Source organism: Scyliorhinus torazame, chromosome 13, assembly GCF_047496885.1.
Source record: "Scyliorhinus torazame isolate Kashiwa2021f chromosome 13, sScyTor2.1, whole genome shotgun sequence".
Classification (NCBI taxonomy): Eukaryota; Metazoa; Chordata; class Chondrichthyes; order Carcharhiniformes; family Scyliorhinidae; genus Scyliorhinus; species Scyliorhinus torazame.
This window is the reverse complement of record NC_092719.1, coordinates 203713892-203741112: the sequence shown is the minus strand read 5'-3', so window position 1 is coordinate 203741112 and position 27221 is coordinate 203713892.

Genomic DNA, 27221 nt, shown 5'->3' with positions numbered 1-27221 from the left:
CCTCCGCCTCGCCCTCCGTCACTGAGGAACAGAAGCACAGCCTCGTCCATGCCCGGGTGAGCCATCGAATCTCCGTACAACTCGAGGAAGCGACCACATACGCAGACGCCCTCGCGATGCTGAAGCGCCTATACGTGAGGTCGGTGAACGAAGTGTACGCGCGGCATCTCCTCACCACTCACCGCCAACCCCCGGGGAAACGGACAGGTGGAGAGGGAGAACGTGACGGTATGGAAGGCCGTCCTCCTGGCCTTACGCTCCAGGAATCTCCCAGTTTCCCACTGGCGAGGTCCTCCCCGATGCGCTCCACTCCATTAGGTCACTCCTTTGCACAGCCACAAACGAGAACCCTCATGATCGCCTGTTTGTTTTTCCTAGGGGTCCCGCTTCCGTCCTGGCTGAAGACACCGGGGCCCATCCTACTCCGCAAACACGTAAGGAGCCATAAGTCCGACCTCCTGGTCGAGAGGGTCCAGCTCCTTCCCACCAACCCCCAGTACACGTACGTAGAGCACCTCGACGGCCGACAGGATGCGGTCTCCCTCCGGAACCTGGCACCCGCAGGATCCCCTACCATCACCCCAATCTACCCCCCCCCAACCTACACCGAACAGCGCCCCCGCCCCTACATGGCCTCCACACCCCTTCCTATACTCCCTCCCCCCTTCGCCGACCTACAGGAATGAAGCTCCTGAAGACAGGCTCCTCCGGAGTCCACACTTGTGCCCGCATCGACAAGTTCACCACCCATGCCCGCACCGACGATTTTGACACCAGTGCCTTTTGCGAAACCAGAGCTCCGGCGATCACAGCGCACGATCAGGGGGCCGGACAGACTGAACCTGTGAGCCCTTCATCCCCGCCGGACTTCAATTTGTTTCAAACAGGGGGTGAATGTGGTGAACGTATTATCGTAACCATTCACCACTGTACTATATTGTACCACGCTGTTGCCCATGTGGGCTCCACCTATGGACCATTGTACTGTACTACACTGTATCATGTTGGTGCCCTTGTGGCTCCGCCCCTGGCTCCGCTCCCTTGAGGGGAGGTATAAAGAGCAGCTGCCGTGAAGGCGGCTCTCATTGCAGAGCAGTCGCAGGCCGGCACTGTTCTAGTTGATTAAAGCCACTGTTCACTTCAACTCTGTCTCGTGTGAATTGATGGTCGCATCAATTTGCTTATGTCGATCAATGGGGAAAAAGCCAGGAGCCCGGGGAGTAGGGGTCCACGCAGTGTGGACCTGGCAGTCGTAAAGTGAAAATCTGTTTCAGAGACCTCTGTGCCTGTATATAGTTAACCTTTTCCTTTTTCTCAAAAACCCCTGCTGGTTAGACAAGACACCTTTGCAGTGTTGCCTCGAGCCACCACAATTTTGAAATGACCATCTTTTGTCCAAAGGTATGGCAATCCCGTGCAATGCAAATGGAAGGAAAAGTATACTTTGTAAACAGAATTCCATTTGTATTTCCCAAGAGGAACTAATGGCCAATACGCCACTTTAAAACATGGTTTTAGATACTCGTTAAATGCCAATTAGTTTAACATGTGTGGTAAGGGTAATGTTGCAATCTTTAATTAAAGTTGTGAGATGTGGCACTGATTTATTGATGGAGCAAGCAATATTGGACTCCAGGATGGCTGCACCAGCATTCTTTATGTTCTGCATTGTAATGGAATACATGACAGAATGTAAGTCAGAATAACATATTTGTTGTTCGTGTAGCATTACAGTGTGGTGGCTCGTATATCGGCAGAAATACTGTAGCCTCAACACCTCTTGGTGTATTTACAGATTGATATGCAAAGAGATAGACCTGAATTTTCTGCTCAAGTCCCATCAGTTATCCTTTGTACCAACTCTGCTGCCTCACTTCAGAATATTCCGGACTCACCTTGTCTCCGCAATTTAGTATTTCCTGTGCTTTAATGCAGTCCATCGTCAAATGCCTTCCGTAACATTTGTGGTCCTCGAATCTTTCTTCATTGTATTTCCCTTTGCAATTGGGAATCAGTCCCCTCGTGCTTCTGTGCACCTTCTGCATGTGTTTTTTGTAACTTGGTGACTGGAACTGACACACCAGTCCAGTGGGATCAGCCCAAATATATTGTAAAGTGGGAGCATTATAGGACGGATGTGATTGCACAGGAGGGGTTGCAGAGGAGATTCACCAGGATGTTGCCTGGACTGGAGTGTTTCAGCTATGAAGCGAGACCGGTTAGACTGGGGGTGTTTTCCTCAGAGCAGAGAAGGGGACCTGATTGAGATGTACAAAACCATGAGGGCGTAGATAGGAAGAAACCTTTCCCCTTAGTAGAGGGGCCAGTAATCAGGGGACGTAGATTTTAAGGTCTGGAGATTTAGACGGGATTTGAAGAAAAACCTTTTCAGCCAGAGGGTGGTTGGAATCTGGAATTCACTGTCTGAAAGGGAGGTAGATGCGCACTTGGCATTTAGATGAACACTTGAATCATCCTAGTTCACGAGGCGATAGACCAAGTGCTGGAAAATGGAATTAGAATGGAAGGTGTTTGATGTCCAGCACAGACACAATGGGCCAATGGGCCCCTATGGGCACGATTCTCCGAAAAGATTTCTAGCGAGCAGGAACTGTCGCCAGCTTCCCGGCACTCGGTCCATCAAGGCCGGGAGCACCACACAACGTTAATTGGTCTACTTAACCAGGCCCCATGGTTCTCACTGCAAATGAAGGCCCACCAGCCGATTGGCTGGCACCACGTTCGACAGCCCCCTGCTAACAAGGTCGAGCGACACTTGCTCAGCCAACCCCAGCCAGCTCGCAACAATGGCGTCCAGGAGACCGGCCCCCAATATTAGGGGATGCAGATATCGGGAGGCCCCTAGACGCACTGGAGCCCAGGAGGGATGTCCTGTTCCCCCGAGGGTCACGGAGGGTCAGCCACAGGGCAGCCACTGGTGCCTGGGATGAGGTGGCGGCGGCTGTGAGCTCCGGCAGTGCGACCACGAGGACTGGCCTCCCGTGCCGAAAAAAGGTCAATGACCTACACCAGGCAGCACGTAGACACCCCCCCCCCCCCCCACCCCCCCACCCCCCACCCTCGAGACCTTTCCGCCCCCAAGTGAGCATCCACAACTCCACCCAACTCTCCATGCGGCCCCGACCCTCTCTCCAACCCCCCTCTCCCTTCAACCCACCCCAAACCTTTTTTCACACACACCCGCCGTCAGCATTTTGAACAGCCTGTGTGGCTAACGATGCCCTCTCTGTGTCTCCTCAGGAAAAGCTCTCCCACAACTGCCGTGAGGGGGCCCAGACTGGCGGAAGGGTACCGGACTTAAGAATTTTCACCTCCTTCAAGGAATGTGCTCTGGAGGTGACTGGGATGGCCAAGGACAGGGCGGTCTCCCACGCGGAGGTTGGCGGAAGCCGCAGAGGTGAGGAAGCACCAGACCCCACCCAGAGGACCTGTCAAACGTCAGTTGTTATTGCCATACTGACTGCACCATCCCACCCACTGACCACATGTCCATTCTCCCACAGGTCCTCTAGCCGACGGCACCGACCCTTCCCGAGTGGCCTCCTCTCCAGCCTCCCATGAGATCACCTCAGAGAGGAGCTCCGAGGAAGACATGATCGAGGCGTCACAGCTGTCATCACCGCCCTCCACCAGCGCAGATACACACACCTCGGTGGGACATGTTAGTGGACAGGCTTCTGGGGCACAGTCTGGTGAGCACCACAACGCTGCTGATGCATATCTGGTGGATGTAGGAATCTCCAGGTGAGACAGCAGTCAGAGGGCTTCTGGATCCCAGGACCCAGCTGGGTCCCAACCTGATGCTGAGCCTCTGGAAGTAGGTTACCGGGAGCTGATGGAGACGTTTGGGAGTGGTCAGGACATTCAGAGAGGATGCCAGCGACACTCCAGCAGGTCCACATCTCCAGAGTCTATGGGCCCTGGAGATGTCGCCAGCAATGCATTGCATCGAGGCCAACACTGCTAGGGTGGTGGCCGCAGTGGAAAGCCTGGTGCACGACGTCGGCAGCATGAGTGAAGGTGTCTAAGGAATGGCGCAGTCGGTGACGGCCGCGGCTGAGGGTCTCCACCCGAATGTCCGACTCCCTCGGGAATGTTACCCAGTTCCTGGCTGAGCTAGGTGAGGCGCTACGGGACATGTCCTACTCTCCGGCGGAGGCGCTGCGGAGCTTGCCCCAGTCGCAGGTGGGCATTGCAGAAGCGCTGCAGAGCGTGGCTCACTCACTGAGGAGCGTCGCCGAGGGCGTCGACAGCATGGTGAGGACCATGGGAAACCGCCAGGCCTGGCAGAGGCAGGTGATGCAGGGGCAGCCGGGACATGAACCAGCTGCCCCTCCGTCCCAGGGTGATTCCCAGGGCCCTATGCGCACCGACCTTGCCAAGGGGGTGTTGGGTACCAACCCGAACCTGTCCCATGGAGATCACCAGCTCCCACGAGTTCCCCCCCTCTGATGAGGCCGCGTCTCAGGGTCAGCACACGGGACAGGGTGGCACGGCTGTGTATGTGCCGCCGACAAGAGAGCCGGGCCCCTCCGGCCCCAGAGCCCCCAGAGGACGCCCACCAGGGGCACCGAAGGCCACGGGACAAGGTAAGCATCTGGCTGCCTCCACCTCTGATGTGCATCCTGGGGACACACCTACACATAATGGTAGAGCTAGGAGGGCAAAGCATGTCGAGGATCACTGAGGGCACTGGGGTGCAGGGGGGGGGAGGGGCACCATTGGGAGTGTGGGGAATTGGATTATACATTAGACAGCCTTGATGATGCCAGTATGATGCCTCTGTCACTTTCTTCTGCAGTGCAGGCCGACCTCTGAACCCTTGGCCCATCTCTCCATGCATCCCCCCCCCCTCCCCGCTGGGCACGCCGCGTGCAGGTGATGGGTGTGAGCGAGCACTGAGCTGACAGGCAGGGGTCAGACTATGGCATAGATTGAGGAGCACTGGCACTCAGCTCTCTGCGGGTTATCATCACCCCTCTGCCCTCGACGTTAACCCGCTGACAGTGCTGACAGAGTCCCAGCACCCTGGAGTGATGTGACACAGACCCTGGGATCGTGGGGAATGGGGGTCGAGGGGTGAGTAAGGTAGTGATGACTGACCAGGCCATGTTCAATGTGAATCAGGTGGATATGAGGGCCTCCCTGCCCCTCCAGGCTTGTCGGACCCTCGCTGTTCTGCAGCCTCCGGCTGGTCCTCTGGTTCCTCCCTGAGCCTGCCCTCCAGCCCCTCCTGGTCCAGTGCCAGCTCAACGTCCTCCTCCTCGGAGGTAGCTACATGTTCCTCATCCCCAACCTCCATCTCATCACCCCGCTGCTGTGCAAGGTTGTGGGGAGCACAGCCAACCACCACAAAGCGGGCGACCCTCTGAGGGGTGGACTGCAGGGCACAACCGGAGCGGTCAAGGCACTGGAACCACATCTTGAGTAACGGCACGAGATGCCACAGGGGCCCCATTGCACTGGGGTCTCTGCTTCAGTCTCCGGCATCCGTACTGGCATCATTAGCCAGGTCCTTAGCGGGTACCTCTTATCCCCTAACAGCCAGCCGCCCACCCTGGGGTGCTCCTCAAAGAGGCAGGGCATGACTGACAGCCCCAGGATGTAGCTGTCATGGACACTCCCCGGGAGCGTGCACACACGTGCATTATCTCCATCTGGTGGTCGCACATGAGCTGTATGTTCAGGGAGTGGGATCCCTTTCTTGTTAACATCAGGCACTCCCAGATGGCCTGGTGAATGCAGGGCAACAGGCGTGGCATCCACTACCCCCTGGAGCTGGGCATCCCGCGATGGCGGAGAAACCTGCTGCCCAGGCATCCGATTGGTCTTGGTCCATGACAAAGTTCATATAGTTTTCCGCCCGGGCAAACAGGGCATCCGTGACCTGTCGGATGCACCTGTGGGCTCTGGTCTGTGAGGTGCTGGAAGGATCCTGAGGCGTAAAAGTTCAGGGCTACAGTGACATTTACAGTCACAGGGAGCGGGTGTCCTCCTCATCCATGTGGTGCCAAGTCCACAAGGATATGGCACACGTGTTGCACCGTCTCCTTGAGGCGGTGCCTCCTGCAGCTAGCGCTGTCCATCATTTGTTCAAAGGACCAGCGGTGCCTGTACACCCTGGGCCGTCGTGGGACTCCCCTTCTTGGTCCCTCCCTGGCCTGATGGGCAACCAGGTCCTCAGAGTGTGGGGCGGGGTCCGACACATGGGCTGCCATCCCGAGCATCTGCTAACGCTGCTGCTGCCGCCGTCTCTGCCATTTGGCCGCCCGGCCCAGCAGCAGCACCACTCGGACTAATTCCGCATCCAGCATCCCTGCCATAGCGTTCAATACCTGTAAGGAATTGGGAGAGGGTGTTAGACTGACAAACAGCGGTGGCTCCCACCCGGGGACCCTCCAATCCCCCATTGATCCCCCCTTCCTCCCCCACCCAGAACGCTCTGCCCACGCACGCCCGGCCACAGCGGGCCCCCCTCACCGGGCCCCAGACCCTGTACTCCGGACACCCACTCATAACGTCACCTGGAACATGCGCTGGTCCCCTCCCCGTGGCACTCACCCACCCTCGGGCCATGGATGTGCCCCCGGTGCTGCGCCCCACCCCCTGGGCTTTCGGAGGTTGGCTGCTGCACCTGTGGCGTTGCCTCCCGAAGTGTTCAGGCACAATATCCAGGCATCACGGTCTGATTGGGATGCTAGACAATAGGCCCCACCTGCTACATGGCCCGCACACCCTCAGGAATTCACTTGGGTTGTGTGAAGTGCCCACTTAACTACGATTGCCAATTCCCTATTAGTGATTGCCTTCAGCCGCATGGTCAGAGGCTTCGGCAGTCAGTGAAGGTTATGGGTTTTGGTGGGGCAGACGGGCAGGAATAAGGGTTGCCTCCGGAACGGATACATAATGCGGGCGGCATAACCAAAGACCCATCCCACCCGGCTTACTCACTCTGCCAACTTCTTCCATCGGGCAGGAGATACAAAAGTGTCAGAACACACACGAACAGATTCAAATACAACTTGTTCCCCGCTGTTACCAGACTCCTAAACGACTCTTCTATGTACTGAACTGATCACTTCACACATCTTCTCGACTGAGTAGTACTACACCCCTGTATGCTTCATCCAATTCCTGTGTCTATGTATTTACATTGTGTCTTTATGTACTTGTGTATTTTATGTTTGCCCTATTATGTATTTTCTTTTCATGTACAAATGATCTGTTTGAGCTGCACGAAGAACAATTGGCGGGATTCTCCCAACGGGCGGCTAAATGCCGGTGCCGGAGTAAAAACGGGAGTGTTTTACTCCGGCGTTGGCGCCCGTTCCGGGACCCCATTCTGCGGCCCAAAGGGGGCTAGGACGGCGCTGGAGCGGCCTCCGCCCCCCCAGCTGCCGATCCCGGCCTGAACTCGGCACCGCGGGGTAAGCGCATGCCTTCTTCCCCACGGTGGCCCCGACGCCAAATGGCGCAGGGTCACAGGAACCGGTGCAGAGGAAAGGGGGCCGGGGTGGGCACAGAGGCCGGCCCGCCGATCGGTGGGCCCCGATCGTGGGCCAGGCCACTACGGAGGCCCCCCTTTCCCCCCCCCACAGGCCTCCCCCGGACTCTTCAAGGGCGAGGTCCTGCCGGCTCAGAGGATGTTAGAACGGCATCGGCGGTACTTGGCTTTTTGATGACGGCCGCTCGGCCCATCCGGGCCGGAGAATCGACGCATCGGCCCATGCCGGCCTGGGGTCAGAGAGTCGACGCATACCCCGACCGGCGCCACGCCGACCACGCCGGCGCCGAAGGTGGCAATTCTCCGCACTGCGGAGAATTGCATCCCAGCGTCGGGGCGGCATGGTGTGATTCGCACGGCGCGGCGCCAATTCTCCAACCCGGCGGGGGGTCGCAGAATTCCGCCCAACACTTTTCCTGTACCTTGGTACACGTGACAATAAACAAAACAATCCACCCATCCACAAGCCAGGGGTTGGCTTGGTGATGCCGTGCACGTTACCGCCCCCCCCTGACCCTGGTTACCTCCCCCCACCCCCCAGCACCTCCTCACCTCACCCTCCCATGGTGGCCCACCCCTGAGGAGGTTCCCCTACCCCCAGCCGGGTTCCCCCCCTACCCCCCTCCCCACCAATGGTCCCCCAGCCCTCGCCGAGCACTGGGGTGGCAAGCCCAGTGCCCCCGGGCTCTTTGCCTACTCACCTCCTCAGCTCCCCACCGAAGCTCTTCCGCCAGGTTCACGTCTTTCCAAAGGAGTAACTAATTGGCGCCAACGTGAGCGCTTGCTGGCGACACCGCTGAATGACAGGAGGCCATTGGCTATGGGGTGACTCGTAAACTGTGTGAAAATAGGGCTTAAGGGGTAATAATTGATTACTTGCCACGCTATGGCGAGATCCCAATTTCACCTAAGGGAGCGGGCTGGTTGCATCACAAACTGTTTGGCGCCTGGCGCGGTTCTCGTTTTCGGCCTGTCCCGCTGTTTACCGGCCTCGCTTCGCTTGAGCGAGAGTCCAGCAAGGCCAGAGAATCATGCCCGATGACTCTGTAAACTCTTTAGACTTGTTCTCCACTATTCTTTTGTATATCCCTGCCTTCTTTTACCTCTTCTAATTGATTTTTTTCACATTATCTCGACATTAAAATGATGAGACTACCCAGGACTCCCAGGTCCCATTCAAAGCCTCCCTACATGGCAGCAACAGCACGGGGTGTGCCATTAAGCAGGATTGGCAAATTGAACCCAGCAGGGCTTTTAATATTTGAAGAAACTGGGAAAATAAGGTAATATAGTTAAACGATAATGAAAGAGATCCATTTTGCCTTCAATTCCACACCCCATGGAATGCTCTTAGGCTAGCTTACAAATGAGATGTGTTTCCATGGCAACATGTCTCACAGGACATACATGCAAATGCACAGTGGCACACTCAATGACACATCGCGGACCCAAATCTTGAATGCCAAGGCAAATAGAAGGGTGAACAATGGGTGGTACACCAACAAGCATTGCTCTCAGTATGTTCCAGGTTGGGTTTCCCACTCCTGAGCTGTCTACTGACTCTTACTGGAAGTGTAGGGTGGACACAATCCGCCATGATGGTGGTGAGCCACTAGAACTCCATGTGCAAACTCACACATGAGGCAAGTGGTGTTGCTGGATCTCACGGGTTGAGATTCTAAGGCCTTCTGTTCCAGAAATAGAATTCAGTCACGAGGGGATAGATTTCGTACTGGGTGCTGATTGTATTCCTTGCTACAACCTGCCTGACGTTCATTCCATTTTTGGTCATTCAGAAGACACCTAGCAGCTCAGAACCATGAATCTCTGCCTGTCTTTGAAAAGAGGCCAAAGTACATCGTGATGAAGAACCAATGGTGGACACCATTACTATTGGTACTAACGTACCACAAAAGTACAGTGTTAATAACGAGCACGTCTTGGGGCACACTGGGTAGTGCCCCTCTCTGAACCAGAAGCTCTGGGTTCAAATCCCACTCCAAGATTTGAGGTCCAAAGGCTGGTGCGTTCATAACACGGCCAAGGCTTCAGACAGGCTACCAGCTAGAAATCATTTCTGTGCTGTAGGCAGGAGAGAGAGCAAAGTGTCTATATTAAGCTGGGTATCAATCTGACTTTTGACTTAATCCCTCTTTATGGTCTAAAAATCAAACGGATTCACGCCTACTACTTCAGATACTTCACGGACACCTAAGTCTCCAATTTGGATGACGGAAAGAGCACACTCATACGAGCTAGAAGTGCACCCTCTCCAGTTAGTTCAATTACATCCTTCCGAAAGTGTGATGACCAGAACTGAACACAGAACTCCAGCTGTGCCTACCCATAGTACTGTACAACTCCAACATATGCCACGGCTGATAAAGGCGAGTGTCTTATTAGCCTTCTTAACTATCCTATTAACCTGTACTGCTGCCTTCAGGGATCTGTGGACAAGCACCCCAAGATCTGTCCTTTGAGCTTCCTAGTGTCCTTCCATTCATTGAGTATTCACTTGCCTTGTTACCGTTATGGGCCAGGGTTTAGAGAAGTGTATCATGGAGTTCACCTGACCCACAACTTTTAATAGATTGTGGTATGGGGAGCACACGGCCCACTCTACAGGTGTGGTACAGCAGAAATGGAAAAGTATTTTTGTAAAGCAAACAATGTTTATTCTATGAACTCAAGTTAACTTTTTTAAAACATACAGTGAACAGCTTAGCAACCATTCATTCAAATACAACCCCCAAAGACTACAACACTATTTTATCCTTTAAGCTTTCCTTTTAACATCCATAAAAACAAAACCTTTAACAGAAGCACCTCAGGCTTAACTTCACTACTGAGAACAGTTACCACATTGAAATCAGCAAATGGACACTCATAAACTTGCAGAGATTCACAAACATCCTGCTTTGATTGCAGCTTCTCCAAAACTAAAATGAAACCAAACCCACCCTGCAGCAAAAAGCCTAAAGCGAAAGTAAAAAGCTGACAGACAGCCCAGCTCCACCCACTCTCTGACATCACTGCAGTAATAAACACCCATTTCTTAAAGGTACGGGAGATAGAGGAGCAGATAGGTAGACAGATTTTGGAAAAGGGTAAAAACAACAGGGTTGTTGTGATGGGAGACTTCAACTTCCCCAATATTGACTGGGACTCACTTAGTGCCAGGGGCTTAGACGGGGCAGAGTTTGTAAGGAGCATCCAGGACGGCTTCTTAAAACAATATGTAGACAGTCCAACTAGGGAAGGGGCTGTGCTGGACCTGGTATTGGGGAATGAGCCCGGCCAGGTGGTAGAAGTTTCAGTAGGGGAGCATTTCGGGAACAGTGACCACAATTCAGTAAGTTTTAAAGTGCTGGTGGACAAGGATAAGAGTGGTCCTAGGGTGAATGTGCTAAGTTGGGGGAAGGCTAATTATAACAATATTAGGCAGGAACTGAAGAACCTAGATTGGGGGCGGATGTTTGAGGATAAATCAACATCTGACATGTGGGAGGCTTTCAAGTGTCAGCTAAAAGGAATTCAGGACTGGCATGTTCCTGTGAGGAAGAAGGATAAATACGACAATTTTCGGGAACCTTGGATAACGAGAGATATTGTAGGCCTTGTCAAATAGAAAAAGGAGGCATTTGTCAGGGCTAAAAGGCTGGGAACAGACGAAGCCTGTGTGGAATATAAGGAAAGTAGGAAGGAACTTAAGCAAGGAGTCAGGAGGACTAGAAGGGGTCACGAAAATACATTGGCATTTGGGTTAAAGAAAATCCCAAGGCTTTTTGCACGTACATAAAAAACAAGAGGGTAGCCAGGGAAAGGGTTGGCCCACTGAAGGATAGGCAATGGAATGTATGTGTGGAGCCAGGGGAAATGGGTGAGGTACTAAATGAATACTTTGCATCAGTATTCACCAAAGAGAAGGAATTGGTGGATGTTGAGTCTGGAGAAGGGTGTGTAGATAGCCTGTGTCACATTGAGATCCAAAAAGACGCGGTGTTGGGCGCCTTGAAAAATATTAAGGTAGCTAAGTTCCCAGGGCCTGATGGGATCTACTCCAGAATACTGAAGGAGACTAGAGAGGAAATTGCTGAGGCCTTGACAGAAATCTTTGGATCCTCACTGTCTTCAGGTGATGTCCTGGAGGACTGGAGAATAGCCAATGTTGTTCCTCTGTTTAAGAAGGGTAGCAAGGATAATCCAGGGAACTACAGGCCGGTGAGCCTTACGTCAGTGGTAGGGAAATTACTGGAGAGAATTCTTCGAGACAGGATCTACTCCCATTTGGAAGCAAATGGACGTATTAGTGAGAGGCAGCATGGTTTTGTGTAGGGGAGATCGTGTCTCACTAACTTGACAGAGTTTTTCGAAGAGGTCACAAAGATGATTGATGCAGGTAGGGCAGTGGATGTTGTCTGTATGGACTTCAGTAAGGCCTTTGACAAGGTCCCTCATGGTAGACTAGTACAAAAGGTGAAATCACACGGGATCAGGGGTGAGCTGGCAAGGTGGATACAGAACTGGCTAGGTCATGGAAGGCAGAGAGTAGTAATGGAAGGATGCTTTTCTAATTGGAGGGCTGTGACTAGTGGTGTTCCGCAGGGATCAGTGCTGGGACCTTTGCTGTTTGTAGTATATATAAATGATTTGGAGAAAAATGTAACTGGTCTGATTAGTAAGTTTGCAGACGACACAAAGGTTGGTGGAATTGCGGATAGCGATGAGGACTGCAGGATACAGAGGACTGCAGGATACAGAGGATACAGCAGGATTTAGATTGTTTGGAGACTTGGGCGGAGAGATGGCAGATGGAGTTTAATCTGGACAAATGTGAGGTAATGCATTTTGGAAGGTCTAATGGGGTAGGGAATATACAGTGAATGGTAGAACCCTCAAGAGTATTGAAAGTCAGAGAGATCTAGGTGTACAGGTCCCCAGGTCACTGAAAGGGGCAACACAAATGGAGAAGGTAGTCAAGAAGGCAGACGGCATGCTTGCCTTCATTGGCCGGGGCATTGAGTATAAGAATTGGCAAGTCATGTTGCAGCTGTATAGAACCTTAGTTAGGCCACACTTGGAGTATAGTGTTCAATTCTGGTTGCCACACTACCAGAAGGATGTGGAGACTTTAGAGAGGGTGCAGAAGAGATTTACCAGAATGTTGCCTGGTATGGAGGGCATTAGCTATGAGGAGCGGTTGAATGAACTCGGTTTGTTCTCATTAGAACGACGGAGGTTGAGGGGCGACCTGATAGAGGTCTACAAAATTATGAAGGGCATAGACAGAGTGGATAGTCAGAGGCATTTCCCCAGGGTAGAGGGGTCAATTACTAGGGGGCATAGGTTTAAGGTGCGAGGGGCAAGGTTTAGAGTAGATGTACGAGGCAAGTTTTTTACACAGAGGGTAGTGGGTGCCTGGAACTCGCTGCCGGAGGAGGTGGTGGAAGCAGGGATGATAGTGACATTTAAGGGGCACCTTGACAAATAGTGAAGGTGAAAGTGAAAATCGCTTATTGTCACAAGTAGGCTTCAAATGAAGTTAATGTGAAAAGCCCCTAGACGCCACATTCCAGCGCCTGTTCGGGGAGGCTGTTACGAGAATTGAACCGTGCTGCTGGCCTGCCTTGATCTGCTATCAAAGCCAGCGATTTAGCCCTGTGCTAAACAGCCCCATGCATGAATAGGGTGGGCATAGAGGGATACGGACCCAGGAAGTGTAGAAGATTGTAGTTTAGTCAGGCAGCATAGTCGGCATGGGCTTGGAGGGCCGAAGGACATGTTCCTGTGCTGTACTTTTCTTTGTTCTTTGTTCTTTCACTACAGATATTTATATACACACCCATTTCTTAAAGGTACTCTCACTGCAGATATTTACATACACACTCATTTATAAACACCCATTTCTGAAAGGTACTCTCACATGACCCCCTTCCAAAGTGCATCACCTCACACTTTTCAGGGTTAAATTACATCTGCCACTGATCTTCCCATCTGACCCATCCACCCATATCCTCCTTTAACCGGAGGACCTTCTTCTTCACCGTCAACTACCCGGCCTATCTTCGTGTGATCTGCCAGAATAGGGTGCAAACCCCATGCCGGTGACACCAACCTGATCCAGATCGACCGTTGATTTGCTGTAGAAACACACACTTGTACATGCAGGTTGTAATCTGGAGCCCTGGATAGCAATGGAAATGGCATCACGTGGCTGATCAGGAATCTCTCCCAGTCTTAACACCTGTCATTGGTGTGTGTTGGGAGGATTTATACGTTGATATTGAACCGGTTTGTCCGTGGTACGGATGCACATTGCTTGACCATCAAGTCCTGCAGTGGGACTTGAACCCAGAGATTCTGGCTCAGAGGGTCACTACCCATTGCACTGTACAACGTCCTCGTTTCCAGCACCGTAATTTTAATTCCAATAGTAATGGTGTCCGCCATTGATTCTTCATTATCATATACTGCAGTTCCACAAATTAATATTTCATGACACAATACAAGTGTTTATTTCTTTAAAATGTCTCTGTGTGATCAAACTGTACAAGCCAGAGGAGACTGTTCGCTTTCTTGTGGAGCTCTGAAGCAGCTATAACTTAGCCCCATCCCCTGCCTTATTCTTACCTCCACCTCCTCCTCCAGGTACCATACCCTAAGAGGAAGCCCATTGGTGACCAAGGGCTTCCATTGGCTTGGGCCATGACTGTTCTAGACAAAGTGCTGCAGTGGCTTGCCATTGCCTACTGCAGTTTGGCAGACCGAGAAACTCTCCCAACTCTTAACATCTGCCTTCAGGCGTATGGGGAGGATTTACAGGCTGATGATCAACTCGTTTGGCCGTATTCCGCACACGCGTCCCGTGCCCATCAAGTGCTGGACTGGGACTTGAACCCAGAGCTTCTGGCCCTGAGGGAGGGAGGGACACTACCCACTGTGGCAAAACACCTCCATCCATCCTATCCTTACACCAATTTAAAGACTAACCTTCTTCATTCTTAAATGCCATTATGGATTCTGATTGGACCATTGCTTCCGGTAGAGAATCTACATTCTGACAACTCTCCATGTAAAATCAGAACCTCCTGATCTCCCCTTTTCATTGATGACCTTAAACTTATATGTCTCCTCCCTCCACCCACCCCTATGGTTGGAAACACATTGATCAGTGGGAATAGTTGGTCTCATCACCTGATGAAAACGCCGCATCATTTCAAATCCTGCTAACAAATTTCCCTCTTTAGCCAAGCAGGCCACGAGAAACAGAATTCCCACTTGCAATTGGTTTTTTGTTGTGGTGCTGAAGTTGTCTCGGAAATAAATTAAGGCCACAAGCCTGTTACCACGGTTATTGGGCCTTCTAAATGTAAGCACCGCTGCTGCTTCTGAACGAACTTTGCAGTGATACGGAAGAGAAAATGAGGCAGCTCACTTGATGTACGGCAAGAATAAAATGTTAAATCCCTGGGAGCCTCCTGTGTGTAAAATGTTTCGCTGCGGTGAGACTGCTTAAGAAGATAAATGAAGTTGTCGCCCAGAGCCCAATCCTGCCCAGAGGGAAAATACACGTGCTGTGAGGTGTCTGCGCATCCTTGTACACATGGCGAACACGCGCAACACAGGAGACTGATTGACACATTAGTCGGCCCACCGGAAGACCCCGAACAGCAGTGAACCTATTTGCAAATAGATTAAACAGAAGGACAAAGTGGGCGACTCACGGGGGTTCATTAGATGCCAGACGCCTGGGCCATAAGGGACTGGCACATTTGGATTTTCCTCCATGGGGACGGGGGTATTGTACCCTCTTCAACAGCTGTGCTCCTCAGACTCTGACACCGCAACATTGCTGATGAATTACAATTAATTGTGTAATTTGAATGTTTTTGTTTTAAGAATCAGCGGTTTCCGCGTTTGCAACATCCCTGCTTGCCCGGCTAGATTACATGAATATTTTGTCTCCTCCAATTGTAATTTGACCTCCTGGATGAAAAAGGCTGTGAAATAATAACAGGATGACACCTACTGCTGTGTACACCGTGAATAATGGTCTAATAGCAGTAGGATACAGAAAACCAGAAAATAAATATGCTTTTAATTGGATGCATGTGGACGTGATGCTGTAAGGTCCCTACCCTAGCTGCAATTGTATATCTATCTTTACATCTGAATACTAATGGCCATCCTCATCAGCTCCTAATTATCTCGGTTCAATTAGGATGTCATTTGGGTGAGGTAAATGCAGCTTCCTTTAATACCTCTGGAAACATTCACCATCATTAAATTCCAGATTTTAACCCTTCAGTGTTAGTTTTAACCCTTAGCCTGCTGGGTTAGCCTGGGAAATGTCATTCTCCCTTGGCTGGCCGTTAAAAAAAAACCTTCCTCCACTCCCATGCCGAGTGTCACATGAGGTTCATCAAGCATGGTTGGCCAGGCGACTCCCAGTCCTCATTCGCTGCATCAGGAGTATTGGAAGGATTTTCAGGCCGATAGTCAACTTATTTGTGAACATGCTTTCCATGGCCGTCCAGGATGCAAACCCGGAGCTTCCTGCTCCAGCCGTTGCTGACAGATAGGTTGGCTTGACCGTGCAGAGGGAGAGGTACTTAGAGATTGTCATCCTGTTGGAGGGGCAGTATTGAGGGAGCCAGCACTGTCGGAGTGGCAGTACTCAGGGGGTGCCGCACTATCGGGGAGTCAGCGCGAAGGGATTGCTACACTGTCAAAGGGGCAATACTGAGAGAATAGTGCACTTCGGAGAGGCAATACTGTGGAAACCCTGCACAGTAAGAGCAGTGTTGTACTGACAGAGGGGAGTACTGCATTGTCAGTGGGTCAGCTAGAGCATGCAGGAGTGTGATAGAATTGGAGGGTTAGCACAGAGAAACTGCTGCATTAACGATATTCTCATAGGGCAGCATTGAAGAAACGCCGCACTGTCGGAGGGATAGTACAAAGTACGTGCAGCATGCAGAGGGTCAGTATTGAGGGAGAACTTCAGGATCAAAGGGCCAGTACTGAGGAAGTGCTGCAATGTCAGAGGAGCAGGATGGAGGAAACACCGCTCTGTCGGTGGGGGGAAGTGATGCATTGCTTTATTGAGGGGCAGTAGTGAGGGAGTGCTGCACTAAGGCCCCTTTTGCCTTCTCAAGTGAAGATGAAGGACCCCATGGTGCCAATTCTAAGAGCAGGAGAGTGTTCCCCTGTGTCCAGGCCAATATTTAACCCTCAACAAACATCACTCGAAACAGGTTATCTGATCATTGTCACATTGCTGTTTGTAGGAGCTTGCTGTGCACAAAATTGCCTACTGCGTTTTCTACATTACAACAGAGACTACACTTCAAAGATTGTTTGGAAAGGTGCTATATAAATGCAAGCTCTTCTCCCCCCCTGCATCCTTGAGCTCTAAAGTATTATGTCACTACTGATACATCTTTCTCCTTTGACTAAAAACCTATTGCGATACAGACAAGAGCAATTCCTTAAAAAACAGCTCCAGGAAAACATCGCAAAATCTGCAGTGCTAATGTCTACAGTGTTCTGATACAAAAATATTTTTTTGATTGCCAATAGGAAGCTGCAACACATCAAATATACAATTCACATCTGGACACACAGCAACACAGCCTTCTACAACCAGTGAACATCTCTGAGATTGCCTCCCTTTACTCATTTGGATTTAATGGTTGTTTGAATTATTTGAAGCCGGTTTGGTAATTTTCTCTTGAACCAACAGTTTGCTGTTGATGAGCCTCACACAGCACCCACTGAACCCCCAATACGGTGAGTGCACGTATATGTTCTGATGTGGAGTTATGGAATGAAAGAGCACAGGAGGCCATTCAGTTCATTGTGCTTGTTTAGCACAGGGCTAAATCGCTGGCTTTCAAGGCAGGCCAGCAGCACGGTTCAATTCCCGGAATAGCCTCCCTGATCAGGTGCCGGAATGTGGCCTACTTGTGACAATAAGCAATTTTCATTTCATTTTTCGTTGTGCTGGCTTATTGCAACGGCTATCCAATTAGTCACACTGCCCTGCTCCTTACTCATGTGTGCCCCATCCCACCTATCATTGGTCCAGAATAAAGTAGCCAAAACTTCATGAAGAGGCGATGGGTATCTTGGCCACTGGCTGGATAGCTGGCAAGAGTCCCACGTCGCCTTTTTGCAGGAAGGCCTACTGCATCATGTGCCATTCAAGATCCTTGGGATGCACGTCTCACCCTCTGAGCGGTGCCAGCCAATCAGAGGTCGATAGCTCTATAATGGCAGTAACACTATGGAGATGGGGTGGGCTGCCACTGCTATGACACACACCCGAGGCCTAGGATTGGTGTTGAACCAGAATTGAGTGATGGCGGGAGGGCGATCACAGAGTGAGAGTCGCTGGGGAGGGTGAGGTGGGTAGATAGCTATTACAAGGGGATGGCTCTCAGCAGGCCCCGCCTTCCCGATGCCAGGTCCCTCAATCAGGCACTGAGCACCTTTGAATGAGGATGAATGGGATGAGGTCCTTAAGTGGTCATTAATTAGCCACTTAAGGACCTCAATTAGCGTCGGGCAATGAAGGCCGCCCATGGGCTCTCCCCCAATGGACTTACTCAGGGCAGAGGCAGGAAAGTGAAAGTGTCCCCACCCGCCACCCTCCCAGGTAAACAAATGCCCTCCCTGCCACCAAAATCACCATGGAGGAGAGGGGGCACACAATTCTGCCACATAATGCAGCCTGGCTCACCCACAGGGCTTCCAACTTCGAGGTGGACGTACTCCTGAAGGTGGTCCTCATGCCTCCAACTGCCCCACCCCCACACTCCTCCGATTGGTCAACGTAGGTGCCCATCCTCACGCTGCCCCGCCTTGTACGCCAATCTGAAAGAGCATAGATTCCGCATTATCCGACTTGGTGATTCTTCATTGTCAATGAAACAGCCTTTCTTCGTCATGTTCAGTTTGCAACTCAGAAGAAAAAACATTCAAAGAAAAATAATGAAACATTTCTGATTGCCCTGGTGATGTTTCTTCGCCACTACTCGCAGAAGTATCCTGGAAATTAGTGGTGAATTCCTGGAGTCTCACAGGCATTCTTGGAAGGGTTGATTCACTGGGTCTGGATTTAATCACTTGCTTCAATGCAATTTAAAGTTGGCGTTTCCTGTCAATGATGGAATATCACATTTTGCATGTTTGGATTGTTACATCATCACAGTCCCGATGACAAATTAACTTCAGTAATACTTTAACTGCAAAAAATAATGTTATTATCTGAGACACCCTTCCGCTCCCGCCCAACCCCCCCCCCGCACCACCCCCCCCCCCCCCCCACACCACCCCCTCCCCACCCCACCCGCTCTTCTTTGTGCTGCGCACCACCATTTTGTGAATTGTGAGCAAGTGCATATAGCATGTACAATCAGGGTAAGTGGTGCAATTCGAGTGCAATAAGTGTGTTTTAATATGCATATTTGCTTAAATCCCACCCATAATGGGCGGGGCTGACACCTGCAACGCCTCACGAGATCAGGTTAATCCCGGCAGCAAGGTCTCCTGGCTTTTATCGACTACGTGCGCCACAGCGAGCTGCCTTGGGATGGAATTCACAGATTACAAGCCATTTACAGTCTCCACCCATTTGATGGAGTACAAATTCTGACTATCATGCAATGTACTCGTGTAATTTCATCCCTTAGAAATGAAGTAGAAGTTGCCCTTGGAGACGATTTGCAAAATTTAGAAGCTGGTTGGCTAGCAGTCAAGAATTGGCTATTAAAATTTCGCCCCCCCCCAAGGACCAATTGGTCCAAGATCACATCTTGCATTCAAAAAAATAATGAAGATATTCAGGATTTTGAGGAAAGATTTTTACATATTTGGATGGAATATTCAGGGATGCAATGAAATGAATGAAAATTGCTTATTGTCACAAGTAGGCTTCAAATGAAGTTACTGTGAAAAGCCCCTAGTCGCCACATTCCGGCGCCTGTTCAGGGATGACACGCGACCAGGAAAATGACACATGGGACGCAAGCACTTTAAGTCCATTAAAAACGTTTTTTATAGCCGGTGTTAAACCTGAAGTTTCTGCTGCCTTGAATTTGGTTTTACCAGCTTGGGCCACAGCTGGCACATACCGAGACATAGTTGACCGATGCATTCAGATAGATCGTGGTTTGCACAATCAGGCAACTTTTAACACTGCAGCTGCTCAAATGCAGCCTATTGCTCTAATCCAGCGGCGGCTGTTGCAACACCTGCAGGAATATCAGCAGTAACTACAATTTCACCACCAGCGCCAGGGCAAACATGTACCCTTGCTCCATTAAAATCATGTAAGAAAATACCACAATGTCTTTTCTGTGGTAGAGTAGGACACTGGATGGCAAAATGCTATCATAAACAACGGATGGATTCGAGAGATGATAATGAAGTAGACAATGTTCACTACAATACATTTCCACCTCGTGGTCAACTACGTAACGCGCACAAACAAGACGCACCTAGGGTTACGTTCCAACAAGACACACCCAGACTTGCGTACAGGGATTCTAGACCCTCCCAGCCGTTTCCACGTAGGGAGGAGCCTTACCCACGTAGGGAGGAACCGTACCCACGTAGGAATCTATACGATGATGATAATGCTATGAATGAAATGTTAAACAGCTGTCCTCCAGCTCAAAGAAGTTCTCTGTTTGATAATTCAAAAAACTACTAGAACACACTCTTGATGATTCTCTCCATTTCTCTCTACATGCGCTCGTGGAACAGAAAAATTATGGACTATATGGGCTAAATTCTCCGGAAAAGGCGCGATGTCCGCCGACTGGCGCCCAAAACGGCGCAAATCAGTCGGGCATCGCGTCGCCCCAAAGGTGCGGAGTGCTCCGCATCTTTGGGGGCTGAGCCCCAACCTTAAGGGGCTAGGTCGGCGCCGGACGAATTTCCACCCTGATCGCTGGCGGAAAAGGCCTTTGGTGCCCCGCCAGCTGGCGCGGAAATTACATCTCCGGGCGGCGCATGCGCGGGAGCGCCAGCGGCCGCTGACGGCATTCCCGCGCATGCGCAGTGGAGGGAGTCTCTTCTGCCTCCGCATGGTGGAGACCGTGGCGGAGGCGGAAGGGAAAGAGTGCCCTCATGGCACAGGCCCGCCCGCAGGTCGGTGGGCCCCGATCGCGGGCCAGGCCACAGTGGGGGCACCCCCCGGGGCCAGATCGCCCCGCGCCCCCCCCAGGACCCCGGAGCCCGCCCGCGCCGCCTTGTCCCGCCGGTAAGGTAGGTGGTTTAATCTACGCCGGCGGGACAGGCATTTTAGCGGCGGGACTTCGGCCCATCCGGGCCGGAGAATCGCGCGGGGGGGGCGCCAACTGGCGCGGCGCGATTCCCGCCCCCGCCGAATCTCCGGTGCCGGACACTTCGGCAACCGCCGGGGGCGGGATTCACGCCAGCCCCCGGCAAATCTCCGACCCGGCGGGGGGGTCGGAGAATCGCGCCCTATATTTCATTAAGAGTGGGAGGTATTCATATTGATTTCTTATTTGACACTGGAGCTGAACTTACCTGTGTTACTGAACAGAATGCTGCTTTCTTTCCCCTAACTGCAGAAAAAATTGAAGCTTTTGCTGCAGGAGGAGGCTCGGTCACTCTTCGGAAGATTAAACCACTGCTTTTAGAATTTGGACACATCAACTGATGGCATCAATTTGGGTAGGTCCAGTAACACAAGCACTTCTAGGTATGGACACCTGGGGCGAAATTCTCCGACCCCCCGCCGGGTCGGAGAATCGCCGGGGGCTGGCGTGAATCCCGCCCCCGCCGGTTGCCGAAGTCTCCGGCACCGGAGATTCGGCAGGGGCGGGAATCGCGCCGCGCCGGTTGGCGGGCCCACCCGCTCGATTCTCCGGCCCGGATGGGCCGAAGTCCCGCCGATAAATTGCCTGTCCCGCCGGCGTAAATTGAACCACCTACCTTACCGGCGGGACAAGACGGCGTGGGCGGGCTCCGGGGTCCTGGGGGGGGCGCGGGGCGATCTGGCCCCGGGGGGTGCCCCCACGGTGGCCTGGCCCGCGATCGGGGCCCACCGATCCGCGGGCGGGCCTGTGCCGTGGGGGCACTCTTTCCCTTCCGCCTCCGCCACGGTCTCCACCATGGCGGAGGTGGAAGAGACTCCCTCCACTGCGCATGCACGGGAATGCCATCAGCGGCCACCAACGCTCCTGCGCATGCGCAGCCCGGAGATGTCATTTCCGCGCCAGCTGGCGGGGCACCAAAGACTTTTCCGCCAGCTGGCGGGGCGGAAATTCCTCCGGCGTTGGCCTAGCCCCTCAATGTTGGGGCTCGGCCCCCAAAGATGCGGAGCATTCCGCACCTTTGGGGCGGCGCGATGCCCGTCTGATTTGCGCCGTTTTGGGCGCCAGTCGGCGGACATCGCGCCGTTTCCGGAGAATTTCGCCCCTGATCACAACTAAATTCTTCACTCAATTTCAATAATGGAAAAATCACCTGGTCCAGTAGACATGTCAAAAAAGATGAAATACCAAATCATCCAATTTGGGCAATTGACAAAAATGATTGTGGTCTTTTAAAAATGGAACCAGTCACTTTTATGGGATCCACTCCACCTTGTACCAAACAATACCCTATTAATAAAACTTCAATTCAAGGCATTCTACCTATAATAAAACAACTTGAAGAGAGGGGTATTTTAGTGCGCGTTCACAGCTCATCAAATAGCCCTGTATGGCCTGTAAAAAAGGCTAATGGCACATGGCGCCTCACTATTGACTACAGAAAGGCAAATTAATTCATTGTCAGAAAAGCTCCTTTAGTGGCAGATCCATCTACAATCTTTAACTCTTTAACTCCTGACCTTCAATGGTTTTCAGTCATTGATATGGCCAATGGCTTCTGGTCAGTACCACTAGCTAAGCAAGTACAACCATGGTTTGCTTTTACAGTCAATCAGCAACAGTACATATGGACTAGACTACCGCAAGGTTTTCACAATAGCCCAACTGTTTACCACATGGCCCTACAGAATCATCTCAGGAAACTGCCTGATCTGCCTTCCACTATTATCCAGTATGCAGATGATGTTCTGATAACCTCCATCAATAAAGATGATCATGACAAAGACTTACGGGTGGTCTTGAACCACCTCAGTACTAATAGTCACAAAGCTAGCTTTGCCAAAGCACAAATTGCCCAGAAAGAAGCTGTTTACTTGGGACAGAAAATTTCCAAAGGCAAAAGGGAACTTACTCAGAACAGAACGGCTGCCATCAAAGCAGCTAAAGAAACCTCAACGTATCGCTAAAAGGTTGCCAAGAACTGTCAACTTAAGAAAACTATCATTATTCTGAATGTTGCTTTATTAATTTAAAGAAATTAACATATATTGTCAGCTGTGTTTCTTTTAACAAAATTGACAAATTCATCTACAGAAAACCAAGATACAGCAGAAGATTGGTTCAGTTATAAGAACATAAGAACTAGGAACAGGAGTAGGCCATCTGGCCCCTCGAGACTGCTCCGCCATTTAATGAGATCATGGCTGATCTTTGTGGACTCAGCTCCACTCTCCGGCCCGTACACCATATCCCCGAATCCCTTTATTCTTTAGAAAGGTATCTATCTTTTTCTTAAAAACGTTTAAAGAAGGAGCCTCAACTGCTTTACTGGGCAAGGAATTCCAGAGATTCACAACCCTTTGGGTGAAGAAGTTCCTCCTACAGTCCGTCCTAAATCTACTTCCCCTTATTTTGAGGCTATGCCCCCTAGTTCTGCTTTCCCCGAACAGTGGAAACAACCTGCCCGCATCTATCCTATCTATTCCCTTCATAATTTTATATGTTTCAATAAGATCCCCCCACATCCTTCTAAACTCCAATGAGTACAGTCCCAGTCTACTCAACCTCTCATCATAATCTAATCCCCTCAACTCTGGGATCAACCTAGTGAATCTCCTCTGCACTCCCTCCAGTGCCAATATGTCCTTTCTCAGGTAAGGAGACCAAAACTGAACACAATACTCCAGATGCAGCCTCACCAACACCCTATACAATTGCAGCATAACCGCCCTAGTCTTGAACTCCATCCCTCTAGCAATGAAAGACAAAACTCGATTAGCCTTCTTAATCACCTGTTGCACCTGCACACCAACTCTTTGCGACTCGTGCACCAGCACACCCAGGTCCCTCTGCATAGCAGCATGTTTTAACATCTTACCGTTTAAATAATAATCCATTCTGCTGTTATTCCTCCCAAAATGGATAGCCTCACACTTGGCAACATTGAATTCCATCTGCCAGACCCTAGCCCATTCACCTAACCTAACCAAATCCTTCTGCAGACTTCCGGTATCCTCTGCACTTTTTGCTTTACCACTCATCTCAGTGTCGTCTGCAAACTTTGACACATTGCACTTGGTACCCAACTCCAAATCGTCTATGTAAATTGTGAACAACTGCGGGCCCAACACTGATCCTTGAGGGACCCCACTAGTTACAGGTTGCCAACCAGAGAAACACCCATTTATCCCCACTCTCTGCTTTCTGTTAGTTAACCAATCCTCTACCCATGCTACCACTTTACCCTCAATGCCATGCATCTTTAGTTTATGCAGCAACCTTTTGTGTGGCACCTTGTCAAAAGCTTTCTGGAAATCCAGATATACCACATCCATTGGCTCCCCGTTATTTACTGCACTGGTAACGTCCTCAAAAAATTCTACCAAATTAGTCAGACACGACCTACCCTTTGTGAACCCATGCTGCGTCTGCCCAATGGGACAATTTCCCTCCAGGTGCCCCGCTATTTCCTCCTTAATGATAGATTCCAGCATTTTCCCTACAACCGAAGTTAAGCTTACCGGCCTATAATTACCCGCTTTCTGCCGGCCTACTTTTTTAAACAGTGGTGTCACGTTTGCTACTTTCCAATCCTCTGGGACCACCCCAGAGTCTAGTGAATTTTGATAAATTATCACTAGTGCGTTTACAATTTCCCTAGCCATCTCTTTTAACACTCTGGGATGCATCCCATCAGGGCCAGGAGACTTGTCTACCTTTAGCCCCATTAGCTTGCCCAATACTGCCTCCTTAGTGATTACAATCATCTCAAGGTCCTCACCTATCATATCTTTATTTCCATCAGTCACTGGCATGTTATTTGTGTCCTCCACTGTGAAGACTGACCCAAAAAGCCTGTTCAGCTCCTCAGCCATTTCCTGTTCTCCTATTATTAAATCTCCCTTCTCATCTTCCAAAGGACCAATATTTACCTTAGCCACTCTTTTTTGTCTTATATATTTGTTGAAGCTTTTACTATCTGCTTTTATGTTCTGAACCAGTTTACTTTCATAGTCTACCTTACTCTTCTTTATAGCTTTTTTAGTAGCTTTCTGTTGTCCCCTAAAGACTTCCCAGTCCTCTAGTCTCCCGCTAATTTTTGCCACTTTGTATGTTTTTTTCCTTCAATTTAATACTCTCCCTCACCTCCTTAGATATCCACGGTCAATTTTTCCCCATTCTACCGTCTTACTTTTTTGTCGGTATGAACCTTTCCTGAACACTGTGAAAGATCGCTCGGAAGGTTCTCCACTGTTCCTCAACTGCTTCACCATGAAGTCTTTGCTCCCAGTCTACCTTAGCTAGTTCTTCTCTCATCCCATTGTAATCGCCTTTGTTTAAGCACAAAATACTAGTGTTTGATTTTACCTTGTCGTCCTCCAACTGTATTTTAAATTCCACCATATTGTGGTCGCTCCTTCCAAGAGGATCCTGAACTATGAGATCATGAATCAATCCTGCCTCATTACACAGGACCAGATCTAGGACCGCTTGTTCCCTTGTAGGTTCCATTACATCCTGTTCCAGGAAATTATCCCGGGCACATTCTATAAACTCCTCCTCAAGGCTGCCTTTACCAACCTGGTTAAACTAATCAATATGCAAATTAAAATCTCCCATGATAACCGCTGTCCCATTTCTACATGCATCCGTTATTTCTTTGCTTATTGCCTGCCCTACCATCCTGTTACTATTTGGTGGCCTATAGACTACTCCTACCAGTGACCTTTTCACCTTACTATTCCTGATTTCCACCCAAATTGATTCAACCTTGTCCTCCATAGCACCAATATCATCCCTTACTATTGCCCGGATGCCATCCTTAAACAAAAAAGCTACACCACCGCCCTTACCGTCCATTCTATCCTTTTGTATAGTCTGATACCCTTGGATATTTAACTCCCAGTCGTGACCATCTTTTAACCATGTTTCAGTAATGGCCACTAAATCATAGTCATTCACGATGATTTGCGCCATCAACTCATTTACCTTATTTCGTATACTACGAGCATTCAGGTAAAGTACACTTATGCTGTTTTTTATGTCTTTGTTATGAATCCTAACACCTTGATCAGTAACTTTTCGCAATTTATTTTTCCTCTTACCCTTTCTCCTAATTTTCCTTGTCTTTGAACCCATATCTCTACATAATAACCTGTCACGTAACCTGCTGCCTTGATCTCCATTAACCATTATACTGTCCATAGCTTCACACTTCCCTTCCCCCCCAACTTGCTAGTCTAAAGTCCTTGTGACCAACCTATTTATCCTATTCGCTAGAACACTGTTCCCAGAATGGTTCAGGTGAAGACCGTCCCAATGGTACAGGTCCCTCCTGCCCCAGTACTGATGCCAATGCCCCATGAAATGGAATCCTTCTTTCCCGCACCGCTCCTTCAGCCACGTGTTAACTTCTCTAATTTTCTCAACCCTATGTCAATTGGCACGTGGCTCGGGTAGTAATCCAGAGATTATAACCCTGGAGGACCTGCTCTTTAATTTAGTCCCTAGTGTTTGATAATCCCCAAACAGGTCCTCTTTCCTAGTCTTACCTATGTTGTTAGTCCCAACGTGGACCACAACAACTGGATCCTCCCAAAATTCTCTCTCCAAAATCCTTTCAAGCCGATCAGAGATGTCCCTCACCCTGGCACCGGGCAGGCAACATACCATGCGGGACTCTCGATCTGGCTTACAAAGGGTGCCATCAATCCCCCTAATTATAGAATCCCCTACAACTACCACTTGTCTTTTTGCTCCCCCCTCTTGAATGGCTTCCTGTACCACGGTGCAGTGGTCAGTCAACGCATCCTCCCTACAGCCCTCTTCCTCATCCACACAGGGAGCAAGTACCTCATACCTGTTGGACAAGGTCAAGGGCTGAGGCTCCTCAACTCCTAAACTCAGGATCCCCCTACCTGCCTCCCTTGTAGTCACACCACTCTTTCCCTGACCACTGTCCGAATTAACAGTACTTATTCTACCGGGTGTGACTGCCTCCTGAAACAAAGCATCCAGGTAATGTTCCCCCTCCCTGATGTGCCGCAGTGTGTGCAGCTCGGTCTCCAACTCATCAATTCTGAGCCGAAGTTCCTCGAGCAGCCAACACTTGCTGCAGATGTGGTCACTGACGGTCTCAATGGGATCCACCCGTTCCATCATCATACAGCAACAGCACATCACCTGTCCAGCCATAATCAATTAGTTAATTAATTTAAATAATAATTTTTATTTTTTATTGTTTTTATAGAACCTCAAGGATAAACCCGAACACAGCCCTCTCTCGCCACTCACCCGAACTCAGTCACTCACCTAAACTCAGATGCACTCTGTTCCAATCAGCACTC